This window comes from Taudactylus pleione, unplaced genomic scaffold (assembly GCF_031769625.1).
Source record: "Taudactylus pleione unplaced genomic scaffold, aTauple2 ptg000004l, whole genome shotgun sequence".
Classification (NCBI taxonomy): domain Eukaryota; kingdom Metazoa; phylum Chordata; class Amphibia; order Anura; family Myobatrachidae; genus Taudactylus; species Taudactylus pleione.
In genome coordinates, this window is record NW_028284407.1 from 6,703,535 (window position 1) to 6,723,875 (window position 20,341).

At 43.7% G+C, this 20,341-nt stretch overlaps 1 protein-coding gene across 1 annotated transcript in view; it reads right to left on the reverse strand.

Moving 5' to 3' along the window:
* Nucleotides 1-19,838, reverse strand: part of WIPF1 (WAS/WASL interacting protein family member 1) — a 97,186-nt gene extending 77,348 nt beyond the window's left edge. Inside the window, exon 1 of the mRNA XM_088468497.1 lies at nucleotides 19,740-19,838. The gene's annotated coding sequence lies outside the window, so the exon portion shown is untranslated. The remainder of the gene's footprint in view (nucleotides 1-19,739) is intronic.
* Between the last annotated feature and the right edge of the window lie 503 nt (nucleotides 19,839-20,341).

Here is a 20,341-nt window from a genome sequence, read left to right on the forward strand (position 1 = left end):
ACGGTGCAGCATACGACTTGAATTAGGCCAATAATAATGTATTAATAGAATCTAATCAAATGAAATCAAAATCATAAAAATCTAAATGCTGCAGCAGCCATGTTATTACGGGTGCCGGACTGTAGATAAACAGTAATTAGTTAGACAATGTCTACATCGACCCCAGATGTTAAACAGTCAATAGATCGACAGGTACAAAAGGTCGACAGGGTCAAAAGGTCGAAACAAAAATGATCGACACATGATATATATATTTTTTTAGGGTTAGGTTTAGGGTTAGGCACTTAAGAAGAGGCAGTGTCCAACGTCATTCCCTAGCATCCAACGTCATTCCCTACCATCCAACGTCATTGCCTACCATCCAATGTCATTTCCTACCATCCAATGTAATTCCCTAGCATCCAACGTCATTCCCTACCATCCAACGTCATTCCCTACCATCCAACGTCATTCCCTACCATCCAAGTGGGCATGGAGGGGGAATAAATCCATGTGGCGAGTGAAGGGAGCCATTGTGCCCGCAGCGTGGTGAGCGTAGCAAGCCCGCAAGGGGCCGAATGGTTTTTACACAAAAAAAATATGCGTCGACCATTTTCATGTCGACCTTGTGACCCTGTCAACCATTTGTACATGTCGACCTTCCAACATGTTGACATTTAGTGTGTCGACCTTTTGTACCTGTCGATCTATTAACTGCCTAACATCGGGGGTCAATCTAGACATTCTCTATCTAATTACTGTCTATCTCTTATACCACACCCGTTATTACCCACTCCCTGGCGTCTCTTGCTCCACTGCACGTGCGTCACCTTTTACATTTTTTTTTTTTAACAGCACATACGCCATCTTTCTCTAACTTCCCAGTAGCGCATGGGCCAGAATAGTGTAAATCTCGGAGAATAATAATTTTTTTTTTTACACTCATTCACTGTATTAAATACAGACATGCTGATCCCACACTGATCCGAAAGATCGATACGGAACTGCCGATTTGCCATCCCAATAATAGATATTTAGGTTTAAAAGCAAACAGAAAAATCATGGAAAATCTGATAAAAAAACTGCAGCTTAATACATTTCCCCCATTGTCTTTTACACCAATTCCTTCTTAACATGGTGTTAGGGGACTTTACTTAACATAGATAACCTCTCAGTGCTATGGGGACCTCAAATGCATTAATGACCTGCTAAGGTCTCCTTAAGTTCAACTGAGTATAGAGCATCTGAGTCATAGGTTGCTACCTCGGGGATGCAACTTAGCAGTTTATGAATCGTCCATTCAGTTTACTACATCAGAGGATGAAATCACTGTACAAACAGACATCATGTGAGGAGAGGAGGCAAGCTCCTGAGCTGCCTCCTGGGAATACATGGCATTAATACAGTCATAGAAGGAAGGAAATGGGGCTGTGGGAAAGATTGCAAATCAGCAGAAGCAGTAAGAAATGATCAATTGTTAGCTTGGAGTAAGCTGGAGAGGGACCTCACGTGAAAGTTTATGCCTCCAGCATAACCCGAGCCTGGCTGACACAAGATTCGGGATTCCACAACTAATGCTAGGGTGTGCAGCAATCACATATTTTGTCATTTTAATGAAAATACAAGTTTATACTGTTTTCAAGGGATCCAGCTTGCATATATGTATTTCTGACAAATATTTAGTGCTTTCCGGGAACACTTAAGGTGCCTACACACTAGGCGATGTGGTAACGATGCGATATTGTGTCCGATTTCCCCTTGAACTCTCCCCAGCAGCTCCCCGGCAGTCGTGGGCACGATTTGGTGGTAAAAACTGTCCAAATTGACCCCCGATCTATCGTGCATCCTAACTATTCCAGTGCATCGTGACTGAGATTGCCAGATATGTCCTAGAGCAGGTAAGATCTGAAGATGCGATGTACGAACTGCAGGTACGCGCATCGGCAGCGTGATGGTGAGTTAACGCTCACAATTAGGACATATTTTACACGATCTCTACTTCCGATGCGTCGGAATCGGGCGGATCATGTAAAAAATCATGTATTATTACAGAAGTTTCTAGCTTGTGACAGTTACAAAATGCCAAGTTCAAATATACTTCTGTTTTAAATAAGCCAGTTTATTTTATGAAAAGATGAGTGTTTACTTAGTCAGAGTTTTTGTTTTGTCTCTTGTGTACAGAACTTTCCCGGCATCATATGTAAATATTTACAATATCTGTGTTTTGTAAAAACTTTGGGCCTTATTCAGGTTGTATCGAAAGGCTGCGTTCACACGCAGCTGGACGATTTTTGTGCTCTGCGCATTCGTATGCATCGCAGTGGGCGTGCGCGAACCGGGAAACGATCGCAGTAAGCACGCATTCCCATCTCATGGTGATTGACAGGAAGTGGCCATTTGGGGGTGGAGAGGGGGTGTGGGCGGCGGAACGCAGGCGTGCCTGTGCGTTTGGATGCCGTTACATAGGCGTGCATAATTAAGCCCCTGCGATGGCATACGCAGCAACAGGAAGTTTAGCAGTTTGTGGGGTAGGGTAAGGTCAAGCACAACTGTGCGAATGGTTCTGATGTTACTCGATGTTACCGATGTTTTCGGTGACTTGTGGATGCATGTCATGGGAAGTGGGCGGCTTTACACAGTGATGGGCGTCTTGGTGTAGTGCTGCGGTTGCCGTGTGATTGCGTTCATTAGCATATTTTTGCAGCTAGTGGGTGCGTTTCGATCCAACTTGAATAAGGCCCTTAATTCAGTAAACTTTGAGCTCTCCGTTTTGAGTTATGGTATGATACAGTTTAAATACAACAGACCCCTGAAAAAATTGGGAGACTTGTACAACATAATAGTAAATATTATATATTTTAATTGGCAGTAATACATTTTCAGAACGTGAAACATGGTGATCAACTCCAAAGGGTCTCAGGGGTAGTTTACCCTTGGAGGATTATTGGCGGCTTTGATAAATAGCGCCATAGTGAATCTACCCCCATGTGTTGTATTTATCGAACCCTGTGGACATTCTCTATATTACTCTAAGCAAAAGAAACCTTTTCACATCCAGTAAGGTGTAACCGGCTATACAGGAATCCGTTTTGTAGGCTGAAACAATATTCAGTAGGAACTAGTAACAACACTGAGGCATAAAGTACTGTGTGCCTCATGGCTCCATGATGTTAATAGTTCTTTGGGGTACATCATCTGTATTTTCACAAATATTGGTTCAATACAAAACATAAAGGTCTACAAAATATATCGTAGATGGTTAATGTTAGGCTTAGGGTTAGGCACTTGGTGGGGGGGTTAGGCTGCAGAAGGAGACAATTAGGGGTAGGCACTAGGGGGGTGGTTAAGGTTAGACACTAGGTGGAGGGCAGTAACGCGCAGAGAGGTAAATGGCTGGGGAGGCATTGGCTAGTATCAGAGCCAGATTTACAGATACATACATGATCCCGAGGGTTCACGTGGGCATTATACAAAGGTGCAGCAGTATATATAGTGCTGGAAATTTGGTGTGTTTTGATCAGGGATGTGTGGAAAAGGTAGACAGGGGAGGCAGTGCCTCACCTGCCATACACTTTTCACTCCAGAGTTTTGACTATAAAAATTATTAGAATATTACAAAGAAGATATTTAAAGTATTTTCAATAATTTTTTTTTATAATTGTTAGAGTAAAAACTCTGGAGTATACCTAAGTATGACAGGTGAGGCTCTGCCTCACCTGTCTCACCTGACTGCACGTCACTGGGAGAGGGTAAGGGTTAGACACTAGGGGGGGCGGGGGATAGAGTAAGGTACCAGAGGGAGGGTAGCGTTATTTAATAGGGGGAGGGTTAAACTTTTATGTGTAGACCATTTATGTGTCAACCATTTGACTTTCGATCTTAGTCCATGTCAACTTTTAACTGTCAACCTTTTGACACTGTCAACATTTTGACCCTGTCTACCGGCTGCCTGTCGACCATTTGGTGTTGACCTATTGACTAAATACTATCTAAATACTGTAGATCTGTCAATCCACAACCCTGGGAACTCTCTTAAATGTATATTGCAGGGAGCGGGTTGAGAGACAAAGTGAACAATCCTGCAGAGGGGGTGGGAATATAATGCAATAAATGGCACATTAGTGCCTGCAGATTACAAGCACAATAACATCTTTAGTAAAGCGTACATTGGGTCTGACTTACAGTTGGGCACAATTAGCATTTGCGCAATATATTATGCATAGCATGCATTTCTGTGTCATTGTGTACAGCTAACAGCAATATTTTCAGCTACACACTCTTCAAGAGGTTGGTGGATCCGGCTCATTCACACATAAGTGTAGTAGAGTGAGAGTGTGGATACGCATTTTAGCTACTCCATTTGAGATGATGGGCCATTTTTCTGTGGTCCAATAGCTTCCCTGGGTCTGAGACAGAGGTGGACGGTAACATATGCAAATGCAGGGGGGGTTCCAGTTGCCCGGACCCCCCCTCTCTCCAGCCCACACTATTGAACACAACATAATTATACTAGTGCTGCATATTCTTCTCAGTATCACAAATTAAATAATTAGCATCACTTGTGGATTTTTTAACATGTCAGCCAGTTATAATTACACCTGTGCACCAATTAGGAGATCTGGAAAACATGCACTGTCAGGGGTGCACTGCTATAGACTATCAATAGAGTTAATTAGTAATACTGTATAATAATACAGTATCCAGTGCATAAGGAGACCAATATGTACATATATGTCCAGGGCAGTGCTAGGTTCTTCTGCTGATCCCACAGACACCTGGACTTGCTCCAATGTTTTGGGATGGTGCCCACATCTGAAATAAAAACATTCAGCTCAAGCAAGATGGCCCTACTGCCGCATGGACTGGCCACACTCACTTTAAAATTAAGCATTTGGAAACCCCCCCACTAGAAATCCTGCGTTTGCCACTGGGTAATGTAGCCGCGAATGCGCCTTTTTACGCAGCACGACTTATGCTAATGATGCAGCCGATAGGATTTGTAGAGACACACCCACCAGCTACTGCTCTAATCAGCCGCTTTGCATAAAAAGTCGCACCATCGGATGCACATCGCTCGCACCATCGGACATTAGAGAACCCATATGCTGCTTAGAATGTCTGTTGGGAAATGCCCGCTGGTGCTAGTGCATCTGTGAAAAAATACGCAATAGCTGGCCACGACTCGCCCGCGGCTGGCTAGCCACCCTCGTCACCTCCCAGTAACGCCTCCCTCTCTCTGCAACATAATTCGTTATGCGTCCCCTGGTGGTAACCATCTGCATACATGCGTAGTGTGAGTCGGACGCATGCACAGTACAAAAAAACATTGGACAACTACGCAAACATCTGCATACACCTGTGAAACAGGCCCCCAGTGTTTGCACAGCACCCGAGGATCGGATATCATCCCAAATCATGAGTGCTACACGAGGTTTGTCGGTCCTGATGAGCCGATATAGGGCCTGATTCAGAGCCGGTCGCAATTAGCGCTCGCTCATCCAGAAAATAGGGGTGGCTATTCAAATCAACCGTTCGCTCTTTGCGGTCTGTTCACGCCTCTAGGTCTGAACGAGCGAACCAAACTTGTGGTCGTTTTTTTTAAAAATACGCCCCCTGGCCGCTCGCATCCTACGTCATGTCCGCTATTTATTAGATTAATCGAGTACATCGACCAGGGTATGAACTGTTCGCTATTCTTGGGGTTGGTTTTTCCTACCACAATTTTGCGAGCAGTTCTGACTATAAAATAACCAAGTGACGTGGTCAATGACGCTGCTGTTTTAATTATGCACACCCATAAAACGCCCGTTTTGACCTTTAAGCACGCCTGCGTTCGGATCTCCACTCCCCGTTTTCAAGCACCTTTCCCCGTTACCACCCACATACGCCTCTTTCTGTCACTCAAATTATCAGGCATTCGCTATTTTGCGAGCACATGAATTTGGACCGCACTGACTGGTTCGCGCATGCGTATAACGATCCGTACGCATGCGCAGTTGGGCAAACATCGCTCGGAGCGAACGAGCGGCCGCTTACGAGCAGCTCTGAATCAGGCCCATAGTGCTGCAAATGTGTACGTGATCGGGCCAACATAGTGCATTTAAACACAGCAACTGAACGATCTTTAATTGTGTTGGTTAGGAATGATGATTGAGTAGTATGCATACTGGAAATCGGATGCTCTCGGGATCTTTTCAGTCCTCTAAGAACATATAAATAAATTGTGGATCGTTCCTTTGATCTGTCAGGTGTGTAACTATCTTAGGTGCCAAGTCTGCCTCTTGGATCTGGATATTACCACGTCTCGCCTCTATGTGCTATTGTCACACATATGATATTTATCTAACTCAAAATACAGATGTGAAAAAACAAGTGTGCAGAAGCAGAAGTGCATCTTTTATGTCCAGTTCTAATACACCCCCATTGTGTGCAATAGTGATATAGTGATCAGCATTGCTGCTATGCCCACTCTCCAATTGCCTAATTCGACAATATAGTGAATATACTGGAGCACAATTAGTACAGCTCCAGTTCAGAAAACAAGTGCACTAAAACAATGTATATAACATACAGTACAATCATAATTGAAGATGCCTCTTTATTTTCCTCACATGCCACTTTTTCATGTCCTCACACTAAGGGGTAAATTTACTAAAGTGTGGATTTTTAGAAATGGAGATGTTGCCCATAGCAACCTATCAGATCCTACTTATCATATATCTAACACATGCTAGAAGATAATATCTAGAATCTGATTGGTTGCACTTTAAATATACCCCTAAAAGTGCTCATAACTTGCAATATAGTTAATACATTAAACACCTTAAGAAGACACATCAGAACTGACTTGGCTTATGCTTGGTACACAGCTGTGACCCTGGATCAGCCAGCAGACTGATCCACCATCAGAGCAGATGATCGGTACACTGTAAACGCTTACCAATCGGCCGCTCGATATATCTGGGCTGACATCACAACTGGGTGGGCATTTAAAGCTGCCCACCCAGTTGCAGTGTCAGTGGTCCCTGCAACAAGTGTGTGAGTGGTCGGCAGTTGCCCGTACACACAGCCAGACGTACCAATATATGTGCAAGATATATCGGCTGTGCTGCAGGGCCGACCTGTGAACGATGTCGCAGAAGATATATCTCTCAACGATCCAACGAACGATATATCGACAAGTGTGTACCCAACATTACGTAAGATACAGGAGGTCTGGAAACAAACAAAATCTGACAAATATATAGTAGCCGTTTTCTATAAAGGGCGGGGAAGAGAATCGCTTTTAAATCGAATCTGTCTTCCCTATTTGTACTGTGCCCCATCTCAGTGACATGTTACCATATGCTCATCATGTCAGATTCATGCAGACATGAGTATACTATCTAAGTGTACCAGGGTAGGGTGACACTTAGTATACATCATGCAGTACAACAGTTTTTAAGTCCACCCACCCTTTTGAGTACCCTCACGTTAAGATATGTGATATGCCGGTACCAACATTAGAATTCCTGTAACCTGCATTTAAGTAATTCTATAATTTTCATCTATGGACAAGTATACTGGGACCATGGAAACATTATATTCTCGCATGCATGTTTAGCAGACGTGTGTGGGCAGCCATATTTGTAGCACAGTGGTGAGAGAAATTAAAGTTTTGGTGAACAGTGTGGCGCTTTGTATAATACAGTTTAGGTAAACAGTGTGGCACTTTGTATAATACAGTTTAGGTAAACAGTGTGGCGCTTTGTATAATACAGTTTAGGTGAGCCGTGTGGCACTTTGTATAATACAGTTTAGGTGAGCCGTGTGGCACTTTGTATAATAAAGTTTAGGTGAGCAGTGTGGCGCTTTGTATAATAAAGTTTAGGGGAGCAGTGTGGCACTTTGTATAATAAAGTTTTGGTGAACAGTATGGCACTTTGTATAATAAAGTTTAGGTGAGCAGTGTGGCGCTTTGTATAATAAAGTTTAGGTGAGCAGTGTGGCACTTTAACAATTTCTATAATAAAGTTTTTGGTGAACAGTGTGGCACTTTGTATAATAAAGTTTAGGTTAGCAGTGTGGCGCTTTGTATAATAAAGTTTAGGTGAGCAGTGTGGCGCTTTGTATAATACAGTTTAGGTAAACAGTGTGGCGCTTTGTATAATAGAGTTTAGATGAGCAGTGTGGCGCTTTAACAATTTCTATAATAAAGTTTTTGGTGAACAGTGTGGAACTTTGTATAATAAAGTTTAGATGAGCAGTGTGGCGCTTTGTATAATAAAGTTTAGGTGAGCAGTGTGGCACTTTGTATAATAAAGTTTTGGTGAACAGTGTGGCACTTTGTATAATAAAGTTTAGGTGAGCAGTGTGGCGCTTTGTATAATAAAGTTTAGGTGAGCAGTGTGGCACTTTAACAATTTCTATAATAAAGTTTTTGGTGAACAGTGTGGCACTTTGTATAATAAAGTTTAGGTGAGCAGTGTGGCGCTTTGTATAATAAAGTTTAGGTGAGCAGTGTGGCACTTTGTATAATAAAGTTTTGGTGAACAGTGTGGCACTTTGTATAATAAAGTTTAGGTGAGCAGTGTGGCGCTTTGTATAATAAAGTTTAGGTGAACAGTGTGGCACTTTAACAATTTCTATAATAAAGTTTTTGGTGAACAGTGTGGCACTTTGTATAATACAGTTTAGGTTAGCAGTGTGGCGCTTTGTATAATAAAGTTTAGGTGAGCAGTGTGGCACTTTGTATAATACAGTTTAGGTAAACAGTGTGGCGCTTTGTATAATAGAATTTAGATGAGCAGTGTGGCGCTTTGTATAATACAGTTTAGGTGAGCAGTGTGGCGCTTTGTATAATACAGTTTAGGTGAGTAGTTTGGCGCTTTATATAATAAAGTTTAGGTAAGCAGTTTGGCGCTTTGTATAATAAAGTTTAGGTGAGCAGTTTGGTGCTTTGTATAATAAAGTTTAGGTGAGCAGTGTGGCGCTTTGTATAATACAGTTTAAGGTGAGCAGTTTGGCGCTTTGTATAATAAAGTTTAGGTGAGCAGTGTGGCGCTTTGTATAATACAGTTTAGGTGAGCAGTTTGGCGCTTTATATAATAAAGTTTAGGTGAGCAGTTTGGTGCTTTGTATAATAAAGTTTAGGTGAGCAGTTTGGTGCTTTGTATAATAAAGTTTAGGTGAGCAGTGTGGCACTTTGTATAATAAAGTTTAGGTGAGTAGTTTGGCACTTTGTATAATAAAGTTTAGGTGAGCAGTTTGGCGCTTTATATAATAAAGTTTAGGTGAGCAGTTTGGTGCTTTGTATAATAAAGTTTAGGTGAGCAGTGTGGCGCTTTATATAATAAAGTTTTGGTGAACAGTGTGGCGCTTTGTATAATACAGTCTAGGTTAACAGTGTGGCGCTTTCTATAATAAAGTTTAGGTGAGCAATGTGACACTTTGTGTAATACAGTTTAGGTAAACAGTGTGGCACTTTGTATAATACAGTTTAGGTGAGCCGTGTGGTGCTTTGTATAATACAGTTTAGGTGAGCCGTGTGGCGCTTTGTATAAAACAGTTTAGGTAAACAGTGTGGCACTTTGTATAATACAGTTTAGGTGAGCCGGGTGGCGCTTTGTATAATACAGTTTAGGTAAACAGTGTGGCACTTTGTATAATACAGTTTAGGTGAGCCGTGTGGCGCTTTGTATAATACAGTTTAGGTGAGAAGTTTGGTGCTTTGTATAATAAAGTTTAGGTGAGCAGTGTGGCGCTTTGTATAATAAAGTTTTGGTGAACAGTGTGGCGCTTTGTATAATACAGTTTAGGTAAACAGTGTGGCACTTTGTATAATACAGTTTAGGTAAACAGTGTGGCACTTTGTATAATACAGTTTAGGTGAGCCGTGTGGCACTTTGTATAATACAGTTTACGTGAGCCATGTGGCGCTTTGTATAATACAGTTTAGGTGAGAAGTTTGGTGCTTTGTATAATAAAGTTTAGGTGAGCAGTGTGGCGCTTTGTATAATAAAGTTTAGGTGAACAGTGTGGCACTTTGTATAATACAGTTTAGGTGAGCCGTGTGGCGCTTTGTATAATACAGTTTAGGTGAGAAGTTTGGTGCTTTGTATAATAAAGTTTAGGTGAGCAGTGTGGCGCTTTGTATAATAAAGTTTAGGTGAACAGTGTGGCACTTTGTATAATACAGTTTAGGTGAGCCGTGTGGCGCTTTGTATAATACAGTTTAGGTGAGCCGTGTGGCGCTTTGTATAATACAGTTTAGGTGAACAGTGTGGCGCTCGGAGGTGCCGGCAGTTCTGCAGAAAAACACATTATAAGGTGCTCTTTGTCGAAGTGTGGCACCGATTGATTTTCCAGGGGCAAATCCAAGTGCCGGGCGGTAGGTGCACTTACAGGAGTCGGGTCATTAATAGCTGACTCTCTGATACATTGTAAACGTAATTATAATGTGAATGAAGTGCTGTCAGTTATGGGATCATATAAAAGCCTTTTTATAATGGTTCACTAGCTCTAAGGGAAATAATGGAAACTTATAACACGGTATACTGTATGTTACATTGCAAGGAGAACCAAATATTACATGGCACTTTGCGTTATATAAAGGGCTGTGAAGTTTGAGAAACAGACAGGTACTGTAATATCTTCAGAACCAAATATATTTTTCACAGTATTTAGATAATGTGTTAGAACACTACAGTGGTTGTCACGAGACAAACCACAGCCCCGTAAGAAAAGCAGCTGTCCATTTCCACCCAGCTGCCCTGGCACTGTCCATGGCATTGTGGGGTGTGACTGGTAATTGGAATGATGCACTTATGATTGCAGTGACTCCCTCCAGCAGCTGCTGCATTCATCTGTATTACACTGGAAGGATGAGATAAACAGGACAACTTAAAAATGTTAATCTCAGTGTAATCATTTGGCCGAAGGTATTGCTTTGTGGTCCACACTGAAAATAAAGGCCTATTAATCATCATTGGCCCCGCAGCTGCCCCTACAGTACTAGCCCAGAGTGCTAAGAGTTACTTACCTCTCTACCCTTCCGTCACGGCGCACATGTGCCAGCTGGCAAGCCGCTCACACATATGCCACAGGACTGAGAGACCGGATTTGAGCTCTTAGTACCATTGCTATAAAGAATAAAAAGATTATTTTTCTCTAAATAATAACCCTATTCATATACAAAACACCTAAAATAATACAATAATTGATTCTTACCAATCTAAGTTAAATTCACTGTCGTCATCCTGCCACTACTACTAGTACTATGTCAATTTAGCAAAGTGCAAATGTACAAACGCGGTGCAGAATAGTAGTCAGAGGAATGATGACGCACAATCCGAACTCATAGATTGTGGGGGAAATGTATCAAACCTTCCAAAGAGCGGCAAAGTAGACAAGTTTCCCATAGTACTCCCTGCCACGTACCCCCGAAACATCACACATCACTGGAATAGCCGGTTCCACCAGGAAACTCAAATTCACCCATATCTACAATCAAATATATGCCCTGATTCAGCAGCGGACACAATTCTGCAATTACGCAGGTTGGGCGATTATTTGCCACTGCGCATGTGTGTAAGTTGCACCGTGCACCCGTTGTGATCGCTTTGCGATTATGTAAGCACAGGAATCATTCGCAAAGTGAATGTCATGTGGTCATCGTTTGGGGGTGGTAATGCGGAGGTGGTCAGATGAACGCAGACGTGTCTGACTGTTTAAATGACGTTCCGTGGGCGTGCATAAAGTAGCCATTGCGATTGCTTTCGTAGCATGAGAACTCTTTGCGTGCGAGGAGAGCTGCAGTAGTGGAGACAGGTCAGACCTGCTGCAATGGAAACATCATGGTTGTCCGATCTGAGTCGATGTTCACAAATGGACAGGGTTGGACTGGCCCACAGGGGTACAGGGGAAATCCCCGGTGGGCCCCACTGTCTGAGGGCCCCAACACTTGCTCTAATGTCAGGTTCCAGAGTTTGCACTTGAATTATACATTGTTACTCTGTAAGAGGGTCAGTTACTTGGTCTCTAATGTCTACCCAAGCCTGTGGGGGCTGTCCTCATCCCCTGTGGTAACTGACCTAACCCCAAAGCATGGGCCCCTACTACTGCAATCCCCTGGTGGGCCCTCCATGCTCCAGTCCAACACTGCAAATGGAGATAGTGTTGCTTCTATCGGCTAGGCTTGGAAGCCTGTGGCAGCTTCTGCTCTGGCTGTACTCCACTCTGACACCGGCTTCATACAGCATGGTTGAAATTATCACCACCATGAGAGGTAGCGGCGGTGTCCCAGACCAGCCTCCAAGGCACTGGCATTCAAGTCCAAGCTTAGCCAATAGAAGCAACACTATCGGTATTTGTGAATTTACTGGGGAATGCCCGGGTAATTGCGACTAATATCAGTTTGATGGAGTTGCAGATGTTCTGATACGGACAACGGCTCTCAGCCAGGGACGGTAATTATTGGTGCTAATGGAGACTTTTTATTCAGAAAGTGCATTGATACATTTTACCCTTTGTATGGCGGACTACCCAGTCTTTAGGTGCAGAAATCTTTGAATGGAGTTGTGAACTTTGTTATTTCACGTTAAACGGTTTGGATACTTTTTATTCAGGATTGTAAGATTGATATATATATCTATTCAGTCTACTGGGATTCATGGGCTGGATTGTGTTATCTGATTAGGTATTTTTAAGATATTTAATTAATTGATCTATTTATCCATATTTTTTTATTCTGTTGTGATCTGTATGTAGTAGGGGATACAGTAGAAATCCCGGCGCTCACAATGCCGGCCCCGGAATCTCAACACCAGTCAGAATCCCAGCGCCAGGACCCACCCGCTGGCATCCCGATGCTAAATATTGGGCTTAGTGGGAGGGTTAGGATTAGGGTTGGGCGTTAGGGTTAGGCTGCGGGGAAGATGATGGTTAGGGTGTGTAAGGGGGGGTTAGGTTTAGGCTGTAGGGAGGGAGGTTTGGGAGTAGGGTTAGGATACTTACCGTCAGGTGTCGGTATTCTAACCCTGCTGGGTTGCCAGCGTTTTAAGGCTGATTCTGACCAAGCAGCAAGCAGTATAGATGTGAGATCAATCCCTAAAAGGGTAAGAGCAGATAGCAGAATATTTCTAGCGAAGTGTACTAAGTTCAGATGGTGGTGCCCACTAGAGATGGCGTAAAGGATTTAATCTCTGAACATATTGAAAAACGTTCAAGGGTGCAATGCAAAATAGGTCCTGGAGGTCCAACATTCAGGGAAGGACAAGGTCCCATAAGAGCTTAATATTATGCTTGGTCTAATGGGCAAAGGAAGATGGGTTATTCCAAAAGGGGACATATGCTTAGTGCAGAGGTTCCCAAACGCGGTCCTCAAGGCTCCCCAACAGTTCAGGTTTTAGAGTTATCCATGGATGAGCACAGGTGGTTAAATCAAATTGACTGAGGAACGAATTAAATCACCTGTGCCCAATCATGGATGTCTCTAAAACCTGAACTGTTGGGGAGCCTTGAGGACCGTGATTGGGAACCTCTGGCTTTGGGTTTTTAAGATAAACAATTCTGGAACAATAGTCCTAGATTCATAACTAAAACCTAAGGGTGGAGAGAAACTAAGTGGTTGAGGGCTGAGTGATGTGTACCCAGCCGACAGGCCAACATATCGGAACCTGGGCAAACATCAGATTTGTGTAATGAACGACAGAACGATCACTCGTTCCGTCCTTCATTACAGTGCAATGCGCCACATGCGATATCGTCAGGTCTGATGTCGCATGTGACCGCGGGACCGTGCATATTTTGCATACACACTGCATCATATGCATGATTTTTTGTTCTGATATGGGCAAATCAGAACGACATCACTACCTTGTGTACCCATGGTAAGTGAGCATGCATGAGGACTACTTGATGGAGGTGGGAAACATGATGGTGTGGAAGTTCACCTAATGTCTTAATCCTTAATTGTAAATCCCCCGAAAATGCAGTTTTCCAGGGTTTTACCGCATTCCCCATATGTACAAAGCAGCTTCGTCCCGATGCGGTAACGCCATCTTCAGGTGGCGTTACCCAATAGAAGTGTATGGGTTTCTTATTTGGATGCTCCCCCTTGGGAGAGTTTCAATTGAATCCCTCCCATCACTCCCCGCGGACTTCTGGGTGTTAAACCCGGAAAGTCCCTCTGTCCAGAGCCATCACAAAGGACATCTCTTATAGGGAGAGCTATCCTTTGTGATATTCTTGGTACATACCGCTGTAATCAACCGCGGTATGTACCCGAAGACAGGCGGGGTGTACCGCATCACTGATGCGATGCTTAGTACATCCCGCCCTAATTGAGGTACAGAAAAATCGAGAGGATCATCATTTTAACATTGTTGATACACCCTATCCATGATATACAATACAGGATACTAACTTTTTCTTTATGTTTTCTATGAGTGGAGGAAAGTTCGCCCTATACAGATGGTCATAAGGTAAACACCGAACTACTTAAGAAAATGTTATACTTTTAAAATTAGATCCACGTCATAGATGGGTCATGACCTTGCTCAATGGACATGTTCATGTTTATTTGCCAAGGCACAGACATATGCATGTCCTCATCTCCCAGTGAATCAAAGGTGGCCAGGAGCAGAATAAACCAACAGTATATAAGACTGGGTTCACAACTCATTCCAAAGAAAACTGAAAGAAGCTGCTTACAAAGTAAATTTAATGCAACGTAATCTTGCTAAAAAAGACTAGAGAAGCGATAAAACCCCATCCCGCAATCAACTGTCAACAGGATGAAAATAACATATTAACACACCTAGTACTGGAATCATAATATATTGTTTATGTACTAAAGGAATATATCTCAGGGTTTCAACTGGTAGTGTGCAAACCTCAAGTTCAAGGGGTACTTCAATCTGTTCAATATAACTCAAAATAACATTACCTTATTGGTAAACAATAACACATGTACAAACCAAATGAGAACAGGTATTTTTAAATGCAAAAAGAGAGGCATAAATATATTCAGTTTGTGGGGTACTTACAATTGATTGACTCAGCAATCTGTGCTTCCACAGTTCAAAAACGTTTACACAAGTCTGACAGTTTTTCTAAATCTAAGGGGCCTATGTACAGTACTAATAATCCTGGGATAAAAGATGTTTCATGGCAAATATTTTCATTTTGAATGAAGATATCCCCTCTATGGTCCAAGGAAAACCCGCATGGACAGCGGTTGCGGTAAACGTTGTCCCTGTGAGTTACATCCCCGCCATTTTGTAGAAGTCTTTCAAAGACTACTCCGGGGGAAGGTAACGCTTCACATGCGCACAGTGGCCCTGATTCAGAGCCAGACGCTCTGACAGAGCGCTCGCTCTGAATCAGGGCCGTCCTTCTTAAATTTTTACAGCGACCTCCAGGCCGCTCGTATAGCTGTGGGTGACCACCCACAGCTATAGCGAGCGGCCAGGAAGATGGTCGCGATGGTCAAGACCATCGCGTCCATCGGGCTTGCGACGAGACCCTTGTGGTAGGGTCTCGTTGCCTCAAGCCCTGGAGTGCTTTTGTCTCTATCAGAGCCGAAAGCACTCCCACTGACATAATTTGTGATGTCAGTGGGGCCGGCCCCAGACGGTAGGCGTTCCCATGGGAACGCCTCCGTCTGGGCAGCCACGCCCCCGGCACACCCACCAAAGGGGGCGTGCTGTCACTCACCATCGACAGCATGCCCCCTTTGGTGCGAGACCCGGAGCGACGGTTTGCCCGTCGCTAGCTGGGTCTGGTACATGCGCACGACGGAGCCAGCTCCGTCGTGCGCATGTGCACTGGGCCAACATCGACCCGCTTGCGAGCGCTCGCAAGTGGGTCTGAATCAGGCCCAGTGTCAGCTTACGCCGCCAGCCGAGAGAGAATGGAAGATCCTAAGCCTCCATAGGCTTAAAGCGGTTACATCTGAAGATGATGTAAACTAACGGGGCCAAACTCCAAAAAGCTTTGCTTTTTGGAGTTTGGTACATAGGGCAGATATTGTAGTCCCCATTGATAATAAAGGGGACTACGATCTGCAGTGCTATTTAGCACTCTGCTGGAGATTTCTGTGAAATCTCCTGTATTGTGCTATTATTACATAGCTACAATACATAAAATGATGCAGAAACTGCTGTTTCTACAAAATTTTACAGAAAAAAGGCTTGATAAATAGGCCCCTAAATCATGTTCTTTGAATTTACTTTCTTTTAACTGTTACATGCACTATGTTCCCCCCAATATACTATTTATCTCCTGACCAGTGCACACACAAAGTGTTTACTTTTACAGGAACTAAGAAAGTTGTGGTATAGGTCTTGCCTGTTTCAGTTTAAATAAATTTGGACTTGGTTTAGTATTCAGCAGTTGGCATTGTATCAATAGAACACAAATATTCATGGCATATTTTCCCATTTTGGCGATGAGGAGAGTAGGGGAAGACTGGGGAGAATTTGGAAAGTTGGAGCCAGTCCCCTACAAGTTTTTAGCACTGTTCTGGTTGCACTATGTATCAAATAGTAGAGGTTACTAGAAGTTGCTGATGACTTGTGGTTGGTTATCAGTGAGTATCAATTATAATATAGCTGCATCCTGACCTCACTTCATGTGACGTTGGAAAGTGAGTGTGCCAACACTACCTGCAATATAGGACAACTGCACCGGCGTGATCTGGAGTGTAGACTTCAGAAAAACAGCAGTGAATAGTGGGCACACCACTATGCACTTACTGCAGGGTTTCCCAACCACGGTCCTCAAGGCACACTAACAGTCCAGGTTTTAGGGATAGCCATACTTGAGCACAAGTGACTTAGGGGGTCATTCAGACCCACTCGCGAGCGGCAGTACGCTCGCAAGTGGGTCGATGGTCCCCACTGCGCATGTGCATGACGGAGGGAGCTCCGTCGTGCGCATGCACGAGACCCGGCGAGCGAAGGACTTTCCATCACTCCGGGTCTCGCACCAAAGGGGGCGTGCTGTCGATGTTGATTGACAGCACGCCCCCTTTGGTGGGCGTGCCGGGGGCGTGCCTGCCAGACGGAGGCGTTCCCATGGGAACGCCTACCGTCTGAAGCCGGCCCCACTGACATCACTAGTGATGTCAGTGGGAGTGATTTTGGCTCTGTCAGAGCCAAAATCACTCCAGGGCTTGTGGTTGAGAAACCCGACCACAGGGTTTCACTCGCAAGTCCGATGGTCGCGATGGTCAAGACCATCGCGACCATTTTGTTGGACGCTCGTATATGCTGTGGGTGGTGACCCACAGCTATACGAGCGTCCAGGAGGACGCTCCATTTTAATGGAGGAGGGCCCTGATTCAGAGCGAGCGCTCTGGTCAGAGCGTCCGGCTCTGAATCAGGGCCTTAATTAGGACCTCGGTTATATTGATTTAACCATCTGTGCACAATCATGGATATCACTAAAACCAGGACTGTTAAGTTGGCCACACATCTAAAGATTATCTGTCCAACCAGCCAACTAGTTGATTGGTTGGAATGAAAATCTGGTAAGGAATACAGGCCCTCATTCAGAGCCGTACGCTCTGAGCAGAGCGCACGCTCTGAATGAGGGCCGGGCTCCATTTTCATGGAGCGTCCTCCTGGACGCTCGTATAGCTGTGGGTCACCACCCACAGGCTATACGAGCGTGCATTGTGATGGTCGCGATGGTCGAGACCATCGCGACCATCGAATTTGCGAGCCGGAGCTTGCGGTTGAGGTTTTCAACCGCAAGCTCCGGAGTGATTTTGGCTCTATCAAAATCTCCAAGAAAGTATTTACATAAAATATATGCGTTAAAGGGATGTACTGTAGTCACAATCCCGGCACCTGTCAGAATCCCAGCACCGGCACCCTGAAGGTAAGTAGTGGGGGAAGAGGGAGGGTTAGCGGTTAGGCACTAGGGGGAGGGTTAAGGTTCAGCAGTAAGGGGGAGGGTTAGGTACTAGTGGGAGGGTTAGGCACTAAGGGGCAGGGCCGTAGCTAGGGTAGTGCGGCCGGTGCCATCGCACAGGGCACCACAGGTCAGGGGGCGCTGTTTGGGCCTGTCAAATTTCTGTTTATTATCATTCTGACTTGTAGCTTCCTCTTATTTCATCCCCAGCATCTCCTGGCCTCTCCTATATCTTCCCTGGCCCTTCCCCATGAAGCCATGGCCCTTTTTTGGGTGCATTATGTCTGTTTGAAAAATGAGGGGGGCGCCAATGCTCTTTCTGGCACAGGGCACCAAAAAGTCTTGTTACGGCTCTGCTAAGGTGGGAGGGTTAGGGTTAAGCACTAGGAGGGGTTAGGCACTAGAAGGGGAGGTTAGGTTCAAGGTGAGGGGATGGAGGGTTAGGGGTAGAGGAAGAGTTAGGATACCTACCGACATGTGTCGGTACCCTAACCCTGTCGGGATGCTCGGGATCCCATACCCAACCTATTATAACTTTATTCTTGCATGCTGAATATTATTAAATATATTATATATGTAGGCTGTCAGTGAGGTCCACAATTATGCTTTTGGTGGCGACACCTGTTAAAATCGGTGTGAAACATTGTTAGGAAAGGCGAGCATCTAATAAAGACAGAGGCCTGAGTCTGTCCCAATGGCCACCATTTGGACAGCACAGCTGTGGAGAGTCTTATTGTTATTATTTTGCATTTCTTTGAAACCACACGCATCCAGACTAAGCCACATATTTCATAATAATATAGCTTTCAGTCGGATTTCTCACATGACTACACGAAAAAAAAATTAAAAATTGGAGACCACAGAGGTCACTATTATTGCACTGCATATAGTACCAAGTAAGTGTAATTATAGTAGGAAAGGTCACTCTAAACAAAGCAAAAAAACAACAAAATAAAGTAATGTATAATGCTTGTGCTATTGACAAGCTGAAATTCCAGACATATTAGAAACTTTACACTACCTAAGTTCACCACTGCCAAAAGACATGCTTAATACATGCAGTAAACCACCTGTGCTGCTCTTGCTATGGTGGAACTACAAGTCCCAGAATGCCCTGTCAGCCAAATGTTGGCAGGTTTTAATAGGATTTTAAACTTCCCCCTAGTAGATTTACTAAAGAGCGGGTTTTTAGAAGTAGAGATTTTGCCAATAGCAACCAATCAGATTCTAGCGATTACCTTCTAGAAGGTGCTAGATAAATGTTAAGTAGAATCTGATTGGTTGCTATGGGCAACAACTCCACTTCTAAAAACCCACACTTTAGTAAATAATAAATATACCCCCTAATCTGGATGTATACCAATACAATGGTGTTAAATATATGGAATACTGTAGCTGCAAAGCAGCAGTGATTGAACTGTCACACTGCCAACAACAAAAAATATACAATATAACTGACATCCTCTATTCTCACATAAGTTAATAACCAATGCCTCACTATTACTGGGTAATGTTAACAGCTGCAAACCTGCTAAGAGAATCATGCAGAATAATGCAAACGACAAGATAAAGACAGAGATCTGATAAAAAAGGACTGATAATATGTTTATAATACATAATATACATTAATATGAGCTAAGGCAAGGAGAGAGTTGCCCAATGCCTACAGAGGACCTGACAGAAGAGAAGCAGCCTTGCTGATGCTTTGCACTGGATGACATGGCAGTGCAAATGAACTTGCATAAAAGAGAAAGATGATGCCAAAGATCTGACAGTCCGGCTCTATGTATCCATAAACCACACCCAGCACAGCAGCACATCTAGCCCTCAGACAAGTCACACAGTGCCCTGTAGTCACTTACTGGCCAGGAGGGAGGCTGGTGACTGTGCTGTGCTCCCTCTGAGTCTTCCAGGCACCGGTACTTCTTCTTCTATCTTGTTTTCCAGACTTCTCCCTGAGTTGAGTGAAAAAAAAAAAAAATTCTGACTTCCCCTCAGTCCGGAAACATTAAAGTGATGCAACAGTTCCCACATGTGGCTGCTCCTGATCTAGCCTGCTGCTGGTCTCTAATGTAACTGTATCATCATTATTTATATATTTCTATATTATTCAGCTACTGCTGCTGCACATGCATCAAAAGAGGTTAAATATTGGGTGGAACAGTTTTACTTTCTAGCTGCATAGCTTAGGTGCCAAATGCTCCAATATTGAGAACTGTTGCCAGTTTTTATTTTTTTAAATGCTCCCCTAGAAATGCCCTTTATTTAAAATGTTGTCCAATTGTACAGTAAAAACCCTATTACTGTGTGCATACATTGCAATTGTTATTTGTATTCTCTTTGCGCTGCAAGTTACTACAGTGAAGGTAAATACAGGTGGAAGCAAATTACTTTAAGGGGTAAACAATGTCATGAAGATGACTACTGCCGCACATCACCGAGGTCCTGGGTACAATTCCCACTA